A 22,046-nucleotide genomic window follows, 5' to 3' on the forward strand; every position below is an offset into this window, starting at 1 on the left:
ATCAGTCCGGTTAAAGTTCGGTTGCAATTACTCGCATACCTATGTACGTGTTAGCCGATCATGTTTACAATTTATTTCAACATTTGGTACGAAGACGGATACAGTAATAAAATAAAAATCGTTTTCACTATTGATCAAAAGATTAATATCATTAAATGGTATTGTCATGCGGATAGTGCAGAAGAAGTTGTCGGCCGTTTTATATTTGCATATCCTGATCAGCAAGTCCCTACTGCTAAAACAATTTATAATATCTGGCATAAGTTTGAGCAGTGGGGATGTGTAAATCGGTGTGCAAAATGTTCTAGTGGCGATCAGGAACCTCGTCGAACACCTGACGCTAGGATTGAAAAGGAGGTCAAGGTGTGTGCTTTTGTGGAAGTAAGTGAACCTTGTTCTAGCTCCCAAATTTCTGAAGAACTTGATCTTCCAAGTCGTACAGTCAGTGGCGAAGCGTGAACTTTTTTTTCGGGTAGACAAACAATAAAAATCGTTAATTAGAAAAAAATCTTAATTCAATATTATTCATTTTAATAAAATAGAGAATGAAAGCGCCTGAAATATTAACTCAAAGAGAAAAATTATGTAGTGATATAAAAAAGAATAAAATAATTACTACTAGCAGTAAAAAAAAGATAGATAAATAAAAATAAATACTACTTACAAAAAAACACAACATAGGTATAACTATAACTTATAAATCCGTAATATCCATTATTTTAAAATTAATTAAAGACAAATAAAAACACAACTAAAATACAATTGCCAATATCGAACAGTCGTTCATAAATAACCACTAAAAAAACTTAAGATGTATTGCGCCGACCAGATCAAGCGTGTCCATAAACAATAACCCTCAACAGCATAATAAAATAGCTGGTCGACTTCAATAGACAAAAGCTCGAATGTCTTTTCCGCGAGTAAATTTCGCATACGTAATTGGCTGAATGCTGATGCGGCCGGACCTCTGCCACCTACTTGATGCGTATATGGTTCGATTAATTGCTCTAAATTTCGGAAGACAAACATCAATGTGTCCTTTTGGGGCTCGTATACAATAATTGGGTGTCAGCCCTGCATTTTTATTTTAATTGGTGCGTCAGGCGGGGCGCGCCTTAGATATTATAGATAGATAGATATTATAGCCGTTTAGATACTATATAATAATAGTAAGGAGCGACTACGCTCTGTGTTAATTTTTTTAAAATTGTAATTCCACAATTAGATGAAATAATTACGTAATAAATTAATGACAAATAACTGGATAATTTTGGGTAGACAGTGTCTACCTTGTCTACTCGTACGCTTCGCCACTGCGTACAGTGCGTGATATTTTGAAAAGAAATAAGTACAAAGCCTATAAAATTAAAAACACCCAAGAAATTTTTCCAAAAGATCAAATAAAACGCTTGGAGTTTGGTGAAACCTTAAGAGAAAAAATTAATCAAAATGACGACTTCACAAGTAATATTTTATTTACAGATGAGTCATCTTTTTCTCTTCTAGGTCGACATAATTCTTCAGTCGTGAGATATTGGTCTCGGGAAAATCTACATTTGAGTGTACCATTACGAACTCAATACCCGCAAAAGGTAAATGTTGGGCTGGTATTTTACCAATCACATTGTAGGGCCTTTGTTATTGATGGTACCTTAAACTCTAAGAGATATTTACTTTTATTGCAACAAAATATTACACCCGGTGTACGAAACTTGGATGTTAATTTTGAGAAAATTTGGTTTCAACAAGACGGATGTCCCGCTCACAACGCTAGACAAGTGCAGGACTATTTAACAAACACTTTTCCTGAACGGCTTATTTCCACAAGAGGTACCAAACCATGGCGTCCGCGATCTCCAACTTTGACGGAAATTCTTTACCAACACCGACATGAAAGAGCTATTAATTTGGACGAATTGCGACTTAGAATTATTAATATTTCTAGGTCCATTACACCTGAAATATTTGCCAATGTACGTAGAGAATATTACGACAGGTTGGAATACTGTGAAGCCCAACAAGGAGGTGTGTTTGAACACCTTATTAAATAATCCATTTATTTAGAATTATTATTTTGTTTAAGAGTTATTTTTATTTTAGAATATTGTATTTAGTTTTCACCAAAGGTTTTTAAGATTTGAGCATATTAAAGTTGTTTTTTTGACTTGCGATTATAAGCACGTTAAAAAACAACATAAAATTTTTATTTTTCGTGTGCGCGTAAAATTTCAATACTTGATTCGAGGCTAACCTACCCATCTCCAAACGCTTGCTAAACATCACTTCGAGCAAGCCGAAATTAAATTCACATTGCGAGCGGTACGGAGAATCGGCGTCGCTATCGGTGGGAGGTTACCGATGCAGTCGTTCTCTGTCTAATCTCTATCTATTAGGTCTAATACATTAAAACTCAATCCGTAAGATTCAACTCGCCAAACGTGTATATAATATGTAGGGCACAAGTGTTAAAGCTTATATAGCTTAAGTTCATCAGGGTTGCCAGTCTATTACAATTGTAATAAATCTATTACTTTTTCAAAACTTTTATTACCTTGTTACCATTTGCTAAAATCTATTACCTATTACCTTTAAAAAAAAAAATAAAAGCGCTCAACCTACATAATGAATTGAGTTCATATTTCGACTCCTGATTATTTGAAATTCGCACGCCAAAGAAGCGGTGGCGACGCGCCACGCTTTGACTCGTCGATGCGTCGACTCCTGAGGCGACATCCTAGCATATGTTAATTGTCAAGCACGTCCGTCGACTGTCATTACTAAGTCATGTGTCATTTATGTCAGAATGTCAATATTTTTATTATTTCATTATTTGTTTTTTTTATCTTTTGATTTTGCAAATTTGAGAAGGTTAAGTTAAGTGAAGATTTTCTATTAAGCCGAGTTCCCGTGACTGCCTTTTGAATCAATTTATACTGTTTGCCTTAATTTTTAATTAGTATGGACAGGTAAGAAAAAAAGGTAGCGAGTTGTTTATTTTCAATTTACAATTATTTTAGATTCCTTATTAAAAAAGCAAAACCAACGGTCCCAATGCAAAATCCACCCCCACAAGATCCACAGCCATCCACATCCAAGGCAAATGTTTCTCAGTGTGAGCTTTCATCTTCAACTGAAAATGAAGAAATGCCATTGCCGAAATCAAAAATGGAAAAAAAACCTATAAACAAAAGTTCAAGGTGGAATGGAAGCAAAAATATAATTTTTTGGATGTGAATGCAGAAGGATTAGCTTTTTGCAAAGTATGCAATATTGTTTTAAAGAGTGAATTGACTCATCTTGAGCGTCACAAGAAGAGGTCTTCTCATATAGCAAATATAAAAAAAGCAGAGAAAAATATAGCTTCTCATATAGCAAATATAAAAAAAGCTCCACAAATAACCACATTTTTGAATAATAATGAAATAAAGACATTAAGGGGTGTTAAAAGAGCTGAATATAAATTAGTGGGATTCTTACATGAGCACAATCTACCATTTATATTAATGGACCACCTCATCTTGCTAGAAGAATTTGAATTTGAAAATGTAGATAACCTCGGATTAAATAAACACCAAGCCATGAAGTAGGGATAAAGAAACATATTACACCACTCCTCGAACCAAACAATTTGATATATGAGATACTTAACTGCAAAAACTGAATGGTAGTACACTTTATAATAGGCGTCTTTTTCTTCGCGCATGATGGTTTAATGTTTCCGTTTCATATCGGCATCCGTTAAACTGTCAAAATTTATTTATTTTTTAAACTAAATATAGATTCGAGCCCAGAATATGCCTAACCCAACAATCACTACTTTTTTGAAAAGTTATTACCTTTTTTTCAAATCTGTTACCTTTTCATTGGACATTCTATTACCCCTTGCAAAATCAAACTGGCAACACTGAAGTTCATTATTCGAATAATTTTTAATCAAACTGGAGTAGAAGTAGTTCTATTTCTGGATTTATGAATTAATTAAACGTCCTATTGAGTGAGCCATATATTATACACCTACCTGTAACACCTTTAGCTTTTATTTATGATTATTTTGAATTCATGAGATATAGTTTTTGTTTTGTTGAATTAAAACATGCTAAGGTTAGCGAGGTCATGTCTAAGACTTTTCTTAATTTATTAAAGAATGAACCTGTGGGATCTCTTTTCTTTTTTATTGATCTTAATATTTTGTTGTTGTTTTGATTTATTTTTTGTTTATTGTTAAGGAAACAGTTTTGATTTAAAAAGGAAATTATTCTTGCTCTTAAAATGGTCTTATTTGATATATCAGTTGACTGTAGAGCATTTTCAGCTTCTAAAGCCAATGTTTCCCCTACACATCGGTCTTCCAGTATTCCGTTCTCAGTATTCCATTTGTTAAAATGTTCCCTCTATTCTACGTCCCTGCGCCGACATTGCGCCCATCCCCCCCAAACGTCCGCCTTAAATCCGTATAGAGCATGGCCGATGTGCGTTCAAGCGGGCGCACCTGCGCCCCCCATGGCTCCGCCTCTCTCCCCCTGCCCCTTTTTAGACGCGGACCGCGCGCACCGCCACGAGATCGACCGAGGTCCCCCCCCCCCGCGCTCCGCCAAAAGCTGCTCCCAATCAACGACATTGCGATTATAATGAGATTATATTGAATGTATGTGCGTCGGCCAATGAATGTTAAGTTATTTTAAAAGTTTTTGGTGGGGATCAGTAGTTATGGGGGGAGGGAATTCATTAATTGGGGGGATTAGTTAATTTTTCTTCACAGGATTAATCACGTGTATGAGGCTTGTATGTCGGCCATCTTGCTTGGTAAAATTGACAGGAGCTGACAGAAATGACGTTGTTGACTTTGACTGATCATCATTTGAGTTTGTTTTTTATTTCAACGTATGCTGGAGGCGTGGGTTGGGATTGGTTTAAGGATGCTTCATGCTATTTTAAATCAATAATTTTGTTCCCTGAAAAGTTATTCTCAATTCATATTTTAATTGATTTGCAGCAATTCCAGGTGTCCGGTAAGAAAATGTGAAATGAAATGTAATTTGAAGTTGATTAAAATTTGAGTTTGTCGGCCTTTTATTTGCATTTATAGTTATGCACTACATTTATAAACATTTTGTGTATTGTATTTTTGCAAATAAAAAACATTTATTATTAATATATTATTATCCTCTATAATAGAATCTGTGTGTTAATAAAATAGGGATATTATTATCCTACTGGTAATGTCTTTACATGTATGATAAGAAAATAACACAAAAATCTTCACAATATTTTCTAATCTGTTTGGAAACATTTTTAGATTAATTCTAATTTATATAATATCTATTATAATGAATTATTGTATATTATGTATATAATTTTATTTTATTTTTTTTTATATATTTTTAAGGAAAATTAAATAATAAATGTATTAAAGAAAAACATTGTTTTATTTCCATTTCGAAATTGGTAATATGTGGTTCACTATTGAACTCGTTTATTGTATGTGAAATAAAGCTGCAGAATTTTATCTTATCTTGATCAATATCTGATGCAGCAACAACTAATCGAAAAGTAACCTTTATAATTAGGTGTTTGCTAAATGATAACATAAGTTGAATTTTCCGCCTTAATTTGCCCACGCCTTTCTACCATTTTGATTGGTCCAATTAGTTACGTCAAACTGTCAAGTTAGTTACAACAGTTTCCGTTGCCAAGCGAAAGGACGCTAGCTGACTTGTCAGAAGAATTTCTATCAGTTTGTATGCAACCACCACTTCTCTATATATTTGTGTTCTGTGGGATTAATTAATAGTGAACGTACGTATATCAGGAATGATATTCCTCAGGGCCCATAATTTTCATAACATATATTAATTCACTTACTAATATTATTATTAACAATGGTTCAGTAATATCACTGAAGATGATGGAGATGACACGGTCGCTATATGTTCTGGAAGCTTCAAAAGTCAACAATTTATTATTTATTTATCCCTCACAGGCACTTGAAAGAGAGAGAGACAAAGAAAGAGTGTCACAAGATTGTAATTATATATTTCTTCAAGGTACTAGAGAGAGAGAGAGAACTGCATCCAAAGGCATAATCCTCTTTTGTCTTTATATTTTTCCTTTTATTTATTTATTCCTCACAGGCAGTTGAAAGAGAGAGAGACAAAGAGAGAGTGTCACAAGATTGTAAGAATGACTTTATCAATTGCCTGGAATTAGTCAATAATTAAATATTTCTTCAAGGCACTTGAGAGAGAGAGAGAGAGAGAGAGAGAGAGAGACAGAGAGAACTGTATCCAAAGGCATAATCCTCTTTTGTCTTTATATTTTTCCCTTTATTTATTTATTCCTCACAGGCAGTTGAAAGAGAGAGAGACAAAGAGAGAGTGTCACAAGATTGTAAGAATGACTTTATTAACTGCCTGGAATTAGTCAACAATTATATATTTCTTCAAGGCACTTGAGAGAGAGAGAGAGAGAGAGAGAGAGAGAGAGAGACAGAGAGGACTGTATCAAAAGGCATAATCCTCTTTTGTCTTTATATTTTTCCCTTTATTTATTTATTCCGCACAGGCATTTGAAAGAGAGAGAGACAAAGAGAGATTGTCACAAGATTGTAAGAATGACTTTATTAACTGCCTGGAATTAATCAATAATTATATATTTCTTCAAGGCACTTGAGAGAGAGAGAGAGAGAGAGCGACAGAGGGGACTGTATCAAAAGGCATAATCCTCTTTTGTCTTTATATTTTTCCCTTTATTTATTTATTCCTCACAGGCAGTTGAAAGAGAGAGAGACAAAGAGAGAGTGTCACAAGATTGTAAGAATGACTTTATTAACTGCCTGGAATTAATCAATAATTATATATTTCTTCAAGGCACTTGAGAGAGAGAGAGAGAGAGAGCGACAGAGGGGACTGTATCAAAAGGCATAATCCTCTTTTGTCTTTATATTTTTCCCTTTATTTATTTATTCCTCACAGGCAGTTGAAAGAGAGAGAGACAAAGAAAGAGTGTCACAAGATTGTAAGAATGACTTTATTAACTGCCTGGAATTAGTCAACAATTATATATTTCTTCAAGGCACTTGAGAGAGGGAGAGAGAGAGAGACAGAGGGGACTGTATCAAAAGGCACTAGAGAGAGAGAGAGAGAACCGCATCCAAAGGCATAATCCTCTTTTGTCTTTATATTTTTCCCTTTATTTATTTATTCCTCACAGGTACTTGAAAGAGAGAGAGACAAAGAAAGAATGTCACAAGATTGTAAGAATGACTTTATTAACTGCCTGGAATTAGTCAATAATTATATATTTCTTCAAGGCACTTGAGAGAGAGAGAGAGAGAGCGACAGAGGGGACTGTATCAAAAGGCATAATCCTCTTTTGTCTTTATATTTTTCCCTTTATTTATTTATTCCTCACAGGCAGTCGAAAGAGAGAGAGACAAAGAGAGAGTGTCACAAGATTGTAAGAATGACTTTATTAACTGCCTGGAATTAGTCAATAATTCTATATTTCTTCAAGGCACTAGAGAGAGAGAGAACTGTATCCAAAGACATAATCCTCTTTTGTCTTTATTTTTTTCCTCTATTTATTTATCCCTCACAGGCACTTGAAAGAGAGAGAGACAAAGAGAGAGTGTCACAAGATTCTAAGAATGACTTTATTAACTGCCTGGAATTAATCAATAATTATATATTTCTTCAAGGCACTTGAGAGAGAGAGAGAGAGAGAGACAGAGGGAACTGTATCCAAAGGCATAATCCTCTTTTGTCTTTATTTTTTCCCTTTATTTATTTATTCCTCACAGGGACTTGAAAGAGAGAGAGACAAAGAGAGAGTGTCACAAGATTGTAAGGATTGTAAGAATGACTTTATTAACTGCCTGGAATTAATCAATAATTATATATTTCTTCAAGGCACTTGAGAGAGAGAGAGAGACACAGAGAGAACTGTATCCAAAGGCATAATCCTCTTTTGTCTTTATTTTTTTCCTCTATTTATTTATCCCTCACAGGCACTTGAAAGAGAGAGGGACAAAGAGAGAGTGTCACAAGATTGTAATTATATATTTCTACAAGGCACTAGAGAGAGAGAGAGATAGAGGGAACTGTATCCAAAGGCATAATCCTCTTTTGTCTTTATTTTTTTCCTCTATTTATTTATCCCTCACAGGCACTTAAAAGAGAGGGAGACAAAGAGAGAGTGTCACAAGATTGTAATTATATATTTCTACAAGGCACTAGAGAGAGAGAGAGATAGAGGGAACTGTATCCAAAGGCATAATCCTCTTTTGTCTTTATTTTTTTCCTCTATTTATTTATCCCTCACAGGCACTTGAAAGAGAGAGGGACAAAGAGAGAGTGTCACAAGATTGTAATTATATATTTTTACAAGGCACTAGAGAGAGAGAGAGAGAACTGCATCCAAAGGCATAATCCTCTTTTGTCTTTATATTTTTCCCTTTATTTATTTATCCCTCACAGGCACTTGAAAGAGACAGAGACAAAGAAAGAGTGTCACAAGATTGTAATTATATATTTCTTCAAGGCACTAGAGAGAGAGAGAGATAGAGGGAACTGTATCCAAAGGCATAATCCTCTTTTGTCTTTATTTTTTTCCTCTATTTATTTATCCCTCACAGGCACTTAAAAGAGAGGGAGACAAAGAGAGAGTGTCACAAGATTGTAATTATATATTTCTACAAGGCACTAGAGAGAGAGAGAGATAGAGGGAACTGTATCCAAAGGCATAATCCTCTTTTGTCTTTATTTTTTTCCTCTATTTATTTATCCCTCACAGGCACTTAAAAGAGAGGGAGACAAAGAGAGAGTGTCACAAGATTGTAATTATATATTTCTACAAGGCACTAGAGAGAGAGAGAGATAGAGGGAACTGTATCCAAAGGCATAATCCTCTTTTGTCTTTATTTTTTTCCTCTATTTATTTATCCCTCACAGGCACTTAAAAGAGAGGGAGACAAAGAGAGAGTGTCACAAGATTGTAATTATATATTTCTTCAAGGCACTTGAGAGAGAGAGAGAGACACAGAGAGAACTGTATCCAAAGGCATAATCCTCTTTTGTCTTTATTTTTTTCCTCTATTTATTTATCCCTCACAGGCACTTGAAAGAGAGAGGGACAAAGAGAGAGTGTCACAAGATTGTAATTATATATTTCTACAAGGCACTAGAGAGAGAGAGAGATAGAGGGAACTGTATCCAAAGGCATAATCCTCTTTTGTCTTTATTTTTTTCCTCTATTTATTTATCCCTCACAGGCACTTAAAAGAGAGGGAGACAAAGAGAGAGTGTCACAAGATTGTAATTATATATTTCTACAAGGCACTAGAGAGAGAGAGAGATAGAGGGAACTGTATCCAAAGGCATAATCCTCTTTTGTCTTTATTTTTTTCCTCTATTTATTTATCCCTCACAGGCACTTAAAAGAGAGGGAGACAAAGAGAGAGTGTCACAAGATTGTAATTATATATTTCTACAAGGCACTAGAGAGAGAGAGAGATAGAGGGAACTGTATCCAAAGGCATAATCCTCTTTTGTCTTTATTTTTTTCCTCTATTTATTTATCCCTCACAGGCACTTGAAAGAGAGAGGGACAAAGAGAGAGTGTCACAAGATTGTAATTATATATTTCTACAAGGCACTAGAGAGAGAGAGAGATAGAGGGAACTGTATCCAAAGGCATAATCCTCTTTTGTCTTTATTTTTTTCCTCTATTTATTTATCCCTCACAGGCACTTAAAAGAGAGGGAGACAAAGAGAGAGTGTCACAAGATTGTAATTATATATTTCTACAAGGCACTAGAGAGAGAGAGAGAGATAGAGGGAACTGTATCCAAAGGCATAATCCTCTTTTGTCTTTATTTTTTTCCTCTATTTATTTATCCCTCACAGGCACTTAAAAGAGAGGGAGACAAAGAGAGAGTGTCACAAGATTGTAATTATATATTTCTACAAGGCACTAGAGAGAGAGAGAGAGAGATAGAGGGAACTGTATCCAAAGGCATAATCCTCTTTTGTCTTTGAATTAGGCAATAATTATATATTTCTTCAAGGCACTAGAGAGAGAGAGAGAACTGCATCCAAAGGCATAATCCTCTTTTGTCTTTATATTTTTCCCTTTATTTATTTATTCCTCACAGGCAGTTGAAAGAGAGAGAGACAAAGAGAGAGTGTCACGAGATTGTAATTAAATATTTCTTCAAGGCACTAGAGAGAGAGAGAGAGAGAGAGAGAGATAGAGGGAACTGTATTCAAAGGCATAATCCTCTTTTGTCTTTATTTTTTTCCTCTACTTATTTATCCCTCACAGGCACTTGAAAGAGAGAGAGACAAAGAGAGAGTGTCACAAGATTGTAATTATATATTTCTTCAAGGCACTAGAGAGAGAAAGAGAACTACATCCAAAGGCATAATCTTCTTTTGTCTTTATATTTTTCCCTTTATTTATTTATCCCTCACAGGCACTTGAAAAAGAGAGAGACAAAGAGAGAGTGTTACAAGATTGTAAGGATTGTAAGAATGACTTTATTAACTGCCTGGAATTAGTCAATAATTATATTTTTCTTCAAGGCACTAGAGAGAGAGAGAGAACTGCATCCAAAGGCTTAATCCTCTTTTGTCTTTATATTTTTCCCTTTATTTATTTATCTCTCACAGGCACCTGAAACAGAGAGAGACAAAGAGAGAGTGTCACAAGAATGTAAGAATTGTAATAATGACTTTATTATTAACTGCCTGGAATTAGTCAATAATTATATATTTCTTCCAGGCACTTTAGAGAGAGAGAACTGCATCCAAAGGCACAATCCTCTTTTGTCTTTATAGTTCCCTTTATTCATTTATCCCCCAAAGGCACTTGAGAGAGAGAGAGAGTGACACAGGATTGTAATAATGACTTTATCAACTGCCTGGAATTAGTCAAGAAAACATGTTACAAAATAAGTATTAGGAAAGATAAAAGACTATTTTAAATTTAAGTTTCTTGGTAATATTAAACTGCAATCAACTGAGGTTAATTTGTCACAGGTTTCTTGGTATCATTGTAAAAAAAAATGCGATCAACATATCATAAAATTAACAACTATATTAACAGTATATAAATCATTGAAGTAATTTAGTCTGGGAAGATTTACATAAAAATTCATTAAAACCACTTAATGTGGTACAAAATTATATTTAAAAAATACTCAAATCAAAATTACTCTAGTCTAAAGTTATTTTTAATTACGATATATAGGTACATATATACACACAAATCACAAATTAAATAATTTTAAAAATTTATAATTTATTTGTTATATTATAAAGATTTAGTGTTGACTGTTGATAATTATTACGTTTTGTTAGATTGGCATGAGTGATGAGGATGGAGATTATTATGACGTGACTCGATTATGGCAAGACGTATTAATTTATGTATTTATAAATTAAAATATAAAATAAATTAAATAATAAATTTAAATTACTGTACTTCTTTCTGTGAATCGCCTGTATCTCCCTTTGCCCGTTCTTCTACCTCCGCTTTAAAAATGAATAGAATATTTTTTTACATAATTAGAAAGTCGGCCATTTTGCAGGTGCAGGTAAAAGCCCCCTTGGCGCGCCTCTGACCTTCGGCATCACATCGAACCCACCTCCCCGGGACCGAATCTCCAATTGGTCCTTCGAGCCGCCAATCCCACCGGCCCGACAACGTCGAGGGCCTTTTTACAGGGCCAAGACACAGAAGTCGCGTATACGTCAGTCAACGAACTTTTCTCGCTTAACGGTTTTCCGTGGAAAATTTGTGTAAAACACCATCGACCTTCAGGTAAGTTTTTCTAGTTAGAACGACAAAAAATCTAAAGGGGGTGTCTTTTGAACGAGTCTATGCTGGGGTGCGGTCGCTTCTGCGCTTAGAATGTGCTTCGGACCGAATCGGTTGCGCATCATGAGGCAGAGTCTAAGCGGGTTTATACGGTTTTTTATGATTCGATAGGCCCCGAGGTCTATATTGCTTGCCAGTTGGCTAATAATAAATACGACGAGTCTGCGCATTAATAATATATGGTGGGTGTGTCTATTGTTATTGATTATGTTCTAGGTTAGGGCTATACAGAATAATAAATCCTTTATTAATAAAGGTGCAATACTGTTGATTCCTAATTCTACAAAATGCAGCATTAAAAAAATTATTTTATACCATAGAGGACCGTTAAAAAAGTCGCGGGAATTCAAAAATCTTACCACTGTAATTAATTTGCCAAAAGTAGCGAGAGGCATATTAAGCGAATATTTGACACAGAGGGCAATTAATGTTTCTTACTAGATTTTTCTATTAAATGGTTTATTATAATGTTTCAATATTCTTTATTACCATTTTTAGTACTTTACAACCAAAAAAAGCATTATTTCACTTACAGGTTATGTCAACGAGGTATAATACCGAAATTTTTTTGACAGACAGTGAGGGCAACCACTAACCCAAAAATTCCACTAAAAATTCGCAATGGCGCCAACGTAATTCTGATTACCAATCGAACTCGTATAACCTAGAGAGAGAACAAACAACAAAAAACAAACTTTCTCACATAACCACGACGTCAGCGAGGGCCCCAATAAACTTTACCAAGTGCGATAATGAAACTTTTCGCGTCTCTCTCTCTCTCACTCCCTCGTTTAACCGGTAACAAACGAGGACGGGATAGTGACGTGATAATGAACAGCGGAGGGGTCGTCGACCCCATCGTGTTGTCTCGATTCGATTGAAATGCGACCAGGTTGCCAAGTTAAGGATTTGTGGTTAATATAGTTTTGTATCGAAATATTATTATTTTTGTCATATCAACTTGACATTTTGCTGTTGACAATACAGCTTGACGTTCCATTGACATTTGACAGGTTGTTTAAGCAGTTGATTTTAAAGGGTATAGAACGCATTTGTATATAAATATTAATTGGATTTTGGGATACCTGATGAAGAAGTAAAGATTAGAGTGAAAAACTTTAAAATGCTGGACATTCTATCCATCCTTGGATTTCAAATGTCACCCTCTTCCTTTTCGCCCCCAAGATGGCGCTCATCATCCGCCATTTTATAAACTGTAACCGTCACTTTAAGGAGAGCCTAGACATATAGACATATCTCGACTTTAGTTCAGTATCATCCGATAGATGGCACCCGATGCCGCAGTATTTTTGATATAATTTACAGTACCCCTATTACATCAAAAAGGCGAAAAAATATATACCTACTGAACCTAAACTTTTGGGAATAGTTATCTATACTTTTAGCAAATATGTCTGCAGTGTTGCCAACAAACTATGAACCTGTTTGTTGACATTTTAAATCAATCTGATTATTAAAAGCTACATCTCTGATTTATTTTTTCGCAGTAAATCAACTTTCCCATTTCCTTGTTCAGACTTCCAGTTATCTGGGATCTAAACAACTAGGGTCTAATGAAACATTTCTCAAGTTATACTCTTTAAATCTGCTTAAGTAAATTAAATTCCTATGCCGACTTTACCTAATAATAATTCGGATTGCAACGTCCAATCCTCTGCAAGATGGCGCCTATTCGCCATTTTTAGCCCAAAAAAACCATCCAACTAGAAAAAAATAGACTTAGTGACGTCACATGTCACTTAATCTCAAATTTCCCTTTTAGTCGTATAACCGAGTATTAGGGAAATTTCGATGCTCTGGCAACGTGGCGCGTTCGGCGTGCCATCGAAGGCGGCGGCATCGCTTTCAAGGTCAGGGCCTACTGACCCATTTTCGTATCGAATAAGGGTCGACTGGCGATAATGTCAGTCAAATGGAGAAGCGTTCGGTGGGGGGAGGAGGTCTTTGACATTATCGAGTACTTTATGAGGTTATGTTCGTGCTTATGCTTTTTGAGGCTTTAAGAGTTTGTTTTTTAAGGTCTACAGTCGCCCAGACAAGTACTGTTGGCTATACAATTGTATTGGTATATAATATGGTTGGAAAACCTTATTTGGGTTAAAAAGTGCAACTTTTAATATTTTGAAATATTTATCAATTTTTAGTTATTAACACTTGACTTGTTAAGCTAAATTATAAATTAAATATTGCAAAAGAAAACATGTCAAAAGTAGAAGGAAGGAAGACCTTAAGGAAGAAATATACAGGGGGGTAGAACCCCAAAATAGAAAATATGCGATAGAAAATCAAAAATTATATCGCTATGGCAGAACTTGTCTGGGCGACTGTAAAAATGTAAAAAACGCACTACTACGTATTGAACTAAATTATACGTACCTACTTACATAATATTTTTAATCTTGTACCTGTTTCTGTTTCACTCGCACTGAATTACAAATAAATTCCACTTTTCACCTTGGCCGTCCGCAGTCGAGAAATCACTGGCAATATTTCGTTTTTAGATAATAAAAAATAATTTTAAAATTAAAAATAGAGTTAAAGAATTTATTTTTAGGGGATTTCGTTGATAACATTAATATAATGATTATTATTATGACGCCATTGCAAATTGAACGATACTATTATAGCCGGTGCAGTAATGTAGACGTTTTTATATTTTAAGTCCTTTCGTTATGCCGAGCATGCAAATTTTTATAGTCGCCCAGATAAGTTCTGTTCTAAGTGACAATTTATGAATTATTCAGAAAACGTAGCTGCAATTAAAAAAATTATTTGAAAAAAACCTAAACTACATATACTCATCTATATGTTAAAGCAGTAATTAGATACATATCAAGAGACAAATCAAAAACCCTAAATAAAATTTGGTGAGCATTCTTTCTTTAATAACATGTTTTTTGTTTTACGAGAATATCCCCAGTAGTTTTCCAGATATTCGGGTTTAAAGTGACTCCTCATCTTGAAAATTAATAAGTTTTATTGGTTCCACTGGAAGTCTGATATTTTGGAAAATATTGCTTGAACTAGTTTAGACCCTAAATAACATTTGATGAGAATTATTTTCTTAATAACATGCTTTTTGTTCCATGAAAATATCCCCAGTAGTTTTCCAGATATTCGGCTTTAACCCTTAACTACTGTGGTGCGGTCACCATGACCGCAGCGCTTATCAAGATCTCTAAAATTTGCCCCCTCTCAAGTTATAATGCCTTGGGCGTCCTTGTACCTTTAAAATTTAAATTAGTACAATTCAAGAAAGTAGTGCGAGTACGTCGTGTTTTGTGTCTCTATTTTTTTAGTTACGCCGAGTTAAATTTTTTTTGCGGTCATAGTGACCGCAGTACAGTAACGGTGAAATATTTTATTCTTTGCTTGTAACGAATATTCAAATTTATTATGGCTAATGATGCGCCAGGTCCGTCAAAAAAAAATCGGTTTTGCGATACTGATTTTGAGTCTACAGGTTTAAGGTGGTTAGATGAAATCGAAAATGAAATGTTGACTGCAATTGAGAGTGATGAAGATAGTGCCAGTGAAAGTATTTATGAACCAAGTGAACATGACACTGATACAGAACAGGAAGGGGATGAAGAGGAGTTTGCCAATACCGACGAGCAGGAAGATTCTGAGGATTATGAGGAACCGGTAAACCAAGCTTCCAAAAAATCAAGAAATTTCTATGGCAAAAACCGATTCAAGTGGTCATCTGAGAGCTTTACATCGCGAAGCCGAACTCCAAAGCACAATATTGTGCTTCGTTTACCAACTCTACGAGGATCCGCTAGTCTGTTAGGGCATGAAGCACAACCTTTTGCAGTTTGGAACTTGCTGATCACGGATGATATGTTAAAAACTATTTTGCATTGGACTAATGAGAAAATAAAGAAACAAAGGGCCAATCTAAAAAATTCATCAAGATCAGAGCATCAAGATTTGGACATTGTTGAGTTAAAAGCTTTTATCGGCCTGTTATTTTACAGCGCAATTTTTGTGTCAAATCATGAAAATATATCCAGAATATTTGCAACCGATGGCACTGGACGAGAAATATTTCGATGTGTGATGAGTAAGCAGAGGTTTGCATTTCTATTAGCGTGCTTACGCTTTGACAATTCTTTAGACCGAAATATCAGGAAACAAGAAAATCCACTTGCTGCAATATCTGAACTTTTTGATCAGTTTATCAAAAATTGTCAGACTCTATATTCTTTGGGAGTAAACTGCTGCATTGATGAGATGTTGGTCTCTTTTCGAGGAAGGTGCAGGTTTAAAATGTATATGCCCAATAAGCCATGCAAATATGGAATCAAGATCGTATGTATGACAGATGCACGTACACACTATTTTTTTAATTGGTATATATATACTGGAAAAGACTCTGATGGATTTGGTTTGGAAGAACATTTAAAAAAATTTAATAAACCAACGCAGTCTGTATTGAGATTAGTACAACCAATAGCTGGATCAAATCGAAATATTACCGCCGATAACTGGTTTACTTCTTTAGAACTTGTCGAGCAATTAAAGAATCGGAAACTTACGTATGTCGGAACTGTTAAAAAAAATAAAAAAGAGATTCCCCCAGATTTTTTACCTAAAAAAGACAGAAAAGTTGGTAAGGATGGAACTTTATTTGGTTTTACTAAAGACGTAACCTTAGTTTCATATGTTCCACAAAAAAATAGAGCAGTGATTCTCGTATCATCCATGCACCATTCGACATCATTTGACGATGGCACGGAAAAGCCAGAAATTGTAACCTACTATAACTCTACGAAGGGCGGGGTAGATGCCATAGATGAAAAATGTGCCAAACACTCTACAAGTCGCCGTACAAGAAGATGGCCTATGGTTATATTTTTCCGAATCTTGGACATAAGCGGAGTAAATGCCTATATTCTTCATCAGAGTTATAAGAACAATAAAGTAATGGAAAAAACCGACTTTATTAAAATTCTTGCTGATGAGCTAGTCAGGCCGCATTTAGAAAGAAGAGCCAATAATCCAAGAATTGCTCGAGATCTACGGTCTACAATAAAAAGAATTCTAAATATTCCTGAAGAACGTCTGGAACAGGTGGAAATGGAAAAATTGGAAAAAAGGAAAACGTGTTACACTTGTCCTTCAAAACTAAAAAGAAAAACTTTTCATTTGTGCTACATGTGTACAAAACCCATTTGTGTTGAGTGTTCGACAAAGCTTTGCATAAACTGCAGGCATAATTTGTAACTTTTTTAACATGTGCAATTTTTTTTTAGATAATGTTGTTTATGTAATGTTAAGTTTTTTTTTGTAACTCCATACCTTTATCTTTAAGAAAAAATAAGCCATATTATTTTAGAATTATTACTTTTTGTTTAATGTTTATTTTAAAAAAAACTGTAAAATTTTGAAAAAAAAGCCTTATGAAATAAAAACATTTAAAAAAATATATATATTGACTGGTTTTGTTTGTTTACCTTCGATTTTCATTAAAAACCTTTTAATATTTATTATAAATAATAAAACAATATGAAAAACACAAAAATATATTTTTTGGCGGTAATTATATTTGCGGTCACCATGACCGCACTACATGCGTAACGCTATTAAATCGACACTACAGTAGTTAAGGGTTAAAGTGACTCCTTACCTTGAAAATGAATAATTTTTTTTGGTCACCACTGAAAGTCTGATATTTTGGAAAATATTGCTTGAACTAGTTTAGACCCTAAATACCATTTGATGAAAAATCTTTTCTTAATAACATGCTTTTTGTTCCATGAAAATATCCCCAGTAGTTTTCCAGATATTCGGGTTTAAAGTGACTCCTCACCTTCAAAATTAATAATTTTTATTGGTCACCACTGAAAGTCTAATATTTTAGAAAATATTGCTTGAAATGGTTTGTACCCTGAATATCATTTGATGAAAATTCTTTTCTTAATAATACGCTTTTTGTTCCATGAAAATATCCCCAGTAGTTTTCCAGATATTCGGCTTTAAAGTGACTAAGCACCTTGAAAACTAGTAATTTTTATTGGTCCCACTGGAAGTCTGATATTTTGGAAAATATTGCTTGAACTGGTTTGGACCCTGAATAACATTTGATGAAAATTATTTTCTTAATAACATGCTTTTTGTTCCATGAGAATATTTCCAGTAGTTTTTCAGATATTCGACTTTAAAATGACTACTCACTTTGACAATTATTAATTTTTATTGGTCACCACAGAAAAAGTGTCATATTTCGAAAATTATTGCTTGGACTGGCTTGGACCTTAAATAATATTTAGTGAGCATTTTTTTCTTAATAACATCTTTTTATTTCACGAGAATCTTCCCAGTAGTTTTCCAGATATTCAGCTTTAAAGTGACTCCTCACCTTCAAAATTAATATTTTTTATTGGTCACCACTGGAAGTCTAATAATTTGGAAAATATTGCTTGAACTAGTTTAGACCCTAAATAACATTTGATGAGAATTATTTTCTTAATAACATGCTTTTTGTTCCATGAAAATATCCCCAGTAGTTTTTCAGATATTCGGCTTTAAAGTGACTAAGCACCTTGAAAATTAATAATTTTTATTGGTCACCACAGAAAGTCTGATATTTTGAAAAATATTGCTTGAACTGATTTGGACCCTGAATAACATTTGATAAAAATTATTTTCTTAATAATATGCTTTTTGTTTCATGAAAATATCCCCAGTAGTTTTCCAGATATTCGGGTTAAAAGTAACTCCTCACCTTGAAAATTAATAATTTTTATTGGCACCACAGAAAAAGTCTGATATTTCAAAAATTATTGCTTGGACTGGCTTAAACGCTAAATAAAATTTGATGATAATTCTTGTCTTAATAATATGCTTTTTGTTCCATGAAAATATTCTCAGTAGTTTTCCAGATATTCGGGTTTAAAGTGACTCCTCACCTTGAAAACTAATAATTTTTATTGGTCCCACTGGAACTCTGATACTTTGGGAAATATTGCTTGAACTGGTTTGAACCCTAAATAACAATTAAAAAAATTATTTTCTTAATAATATGCTTTTTGTTCCATGATAATATTCTCAGTAGTTTTTCAGATATTCGGGTTTAAAGTGACTCCTCACCTTGAAAACTAGTAATTTTTATTGGTCCTACTGGAAGTCTGATATTTTGAAAAATATTGCTTGAACTGATTTGGACCCTTAATAACATTTGATAAAAATTATTTTCTTAATAATATGCTTTTTGTTCCATGATAATATTCTCAGTAGTTTTCCAGATATTCGGGTTTAAAGTGACTCCTCACCTTCAAAATTAATAATTTTTATTGGTCACCAATGAAAGTCTAATATTTTGGAAAATATTGCTTGAAATGGTTTGTACCCTGAATACCATTTGATGAAAATTCTTTTCTTAATAATACGCTTTTTGTTCCATGAAAATATCCCCAGTAGTTTTCCAGATATTCGGCTTTAAAGTGACTCCTCACCTTGAAAACTAATAATTTTTATTGGTCCCACTGGAAGTCTGATATTTTGGAAAATATTGCTTGAACTGGTTTGGACCCTGAATAACATTTGATGAAAATTATTTTCTTAATAACATGCTTTTTGTTCCATGAGAATATTTCCAGTGGTTTTTCAGATATTCGACTTTAAAATGACTACTCACTTTGACAATTATTAATTTCTATTGGTCACCACAGAAAAAGTGTCATATTTCGAAAATTATTGCTTGGACTGGCTTGGACCTTAAATAATATTTAGTGAGCATTTTTTTCTTAATAACATCTTTTTATTTCACGTGAATCTTCCCAGTAGTTTTCCAGATATTCAGCTTTAAAGTGACTCCTCACCTTGAAAACTAATAATTTTTATTGGTCCCACTGGAACTCTGATACTTTGGGAAATATTGCTTGAACTGGTTTGAACCCTAAATAACAATTAAAAAAAATATTTTCTTAATAATATGCTTTTTGTTCCATGATAATATTCTCAGTAGTTTTCCAGATATTCGGGTTTAAAGTGACTCCTCACCTTGAAAACTAATAATTTTTATTGGTCTCACTGGAAGTCTGATATTTTGGAAAATATTGCTTGAACTGATTTAGACCCGACATAAAATTTGATGAGAATTATTTTCTTAATAACATGCTTTCTGTTTCTGTTTTTTTCGTTCTGTTTCTGTTTAATAACATGGCTTTAAAGTGACTAAGCACCTTGAAAATTAATAATTTTTATTGGTCACCACAGAAAAAGTCTGATATTTTGGAAAATATTGCTTGAACCATTCTTCAAAATAGGTAAATAAAAATTCAACAATTGTATAGATTTTACATACAATTTGATTCTGGAAATGGTACAGAATCAATTTGTGTAGAATTTCTCTATGCTATTGTGTTTAAACAACTGTGGTTCTATAATCAACAAATTGTGTATCAATTTGATTTATTTTATTGTATATATAGTACACTATTTGTATACTTAAATTCCACAATATTTTATATTCATTTAATATAATTGTTTAGTAAATAAGCAAACTCTTAGTGTTTTTTTAAAATTGTATGTACAGGAAAAAAACACAATTTGTGCATTTTAAATACACACGTTAGTGTAGGTTGTTTTTACAATATATTTTATTTTCTTTCATTTCAACTATAAAATTTTATTACAAATTGTGTATAATAATACTATATATTTGTTTTATAATTTTAAATATAGTGTAGGTTACTTATTTTAGGTTTGTATATCAAATTAACATAAGAAATGGAGTTTTTTATTACAATGTTTTGTATTTATATTCATAAAAATTTAAAAATAATCAATATATTTGTATAAAAAATACATTTTAGAGAATTTCGTCATAAATCTGTGTAATAATAAATTCTAGGGCGCCTGGGAAAAACAGGATAGGTCATAATTTGATTAAAATAAAATAAATCTTGTAAAAAATGGATCAAAGGTTTGCTGATCATTTTTTCCTTTTTTTGTTAAAATGCCCAATGACCTGTAGGTCCGTCGCAGTGATTATTATGTACTCCACAGCTTTCCGCTTACGGATACCGGCTTTTTGCTAGTAGATTGGACATATATGGCTAATAGTAAATTTCTGGATTTTCATGTAGAAATATTTCGTTGATTTCTTTTGTAAGAGCTATAAATCGCTCTGTTGATATGCTGAAAAATAAACAAAAATCATAATAAAATTAAGGGCATATTAACAAATAATAATATAGCTTACTACTGGGAAGAGGATTTATTAAGCTCATTTTTTATAATGAGTCGAGCCAAATCACCCCTTCTAAATTTTTTTGTTTTTTCCATATGATGGGTAAATTAGCTTTCCTTCCTCACATCCATCCAAGAGATTTTTTACGCTTTAAAATTAAGTTAGGATAATCCGAATAAAATTGCTCTTGTGGAAAATACCTTTTTTTACATCGTAATCGTATTTTGAAAATTATTGCTTGGCCTGGCTTAGACCCTAAATAATATTTACTGAGCATTTCCTTAATAACATGCTTTTTATTTCACGAAAATCTTCCCAGTAGTTTTTCAGAAATTCGGCTTTAAAGTGACTCCTTACCTTAAAAATTGATATTTTTTATTGGTCACCACTGAAAGTCTGATATTTTGGAAAATATTGCTTGGACTTGTTTGGACCTTAAATAACATTTGATGAAAATTATTTTTTTTAATAATATGCTTTTTGTTCCATGAGAATATTCCCATTAGTTTTCCAGATATTCGGCTTTAAAGTGACTTCTCACCTTGAAAACTAATAATTTTTATTGGTCCCACTGGAAGTCTGATATTTTGGAAAATATTGCTTAAACTGGTTTGAACCCTGAATAACATATGATGAGAATAATTTTCTTAATAACATGCTTTTTGTTCCATGAAAATATTCCTAGTAGTTTTCCAGATATTCGGGTTTAAAGTGACTCCTCACTTTGAAAATTAATAATTTTTGGTCACCACTGGAAGTCTGATATTTTGGAAAATATTGCTTGGACTGGCTTGGACCCTAAATAATATTTGATAAAAATTATTTTAATAAAAATATATTCGACTTTAAAGTGACTCTTCACCTTGAAAACTAATAATTTTTATTGGTCCCACTGGAAGTCTGATATTTTGGAAAATATTGCTCGACCTCTAAATAACGTTTGATGCGC

General features: G+C 33.4%; 1 protein-coding gene across 5 annotated transcripts in view; it reads right to left on the bottom strand.

Annotated features, from left to right (window-relative positions):
• Positions 1-22,046, bottom strand: part of LOC126743880 (D-2-hydroxyglutarate dehydrogenase, mitochondrial) — a 91,523-nt gene that overhangs the window by 20,872 nt on the left and 48,605 nt on the right. Inside the window, exon 1 of one of the 5 annotated variants that reach the window (XM_050451132.1) lies at positions 14,304-14,455. The exons of 1 other annotated variant lie outside the window; for it this stretch is intronic. The gene's annotated coding sequence lies outside the window, so the exon portion shown is untranslated. Of the gene's footprint in view, positions 1-12,410; positions 12,556-14,274; positions 14,456-22,046 lie in introns of those variants that run through there. 3 more of the 5 variants (XM_050451130.1, XM_050451128.1, XM_050451131.1) reach the window with 3 other exon arrangements.

This window comes from Anthonomus grandis, chromosome 13 (assembly GCF_022605725.1).
Source record: "Anthonomus grandis grandis chromosome 13, icAntGran1.3, whole genome shotgun sequence".
NCBI lineage: Eukaryota > Metazoa > Arthropoda > Insecta > Coleoptera > Curculionidae > Anthonomus > Anthonomus grandis.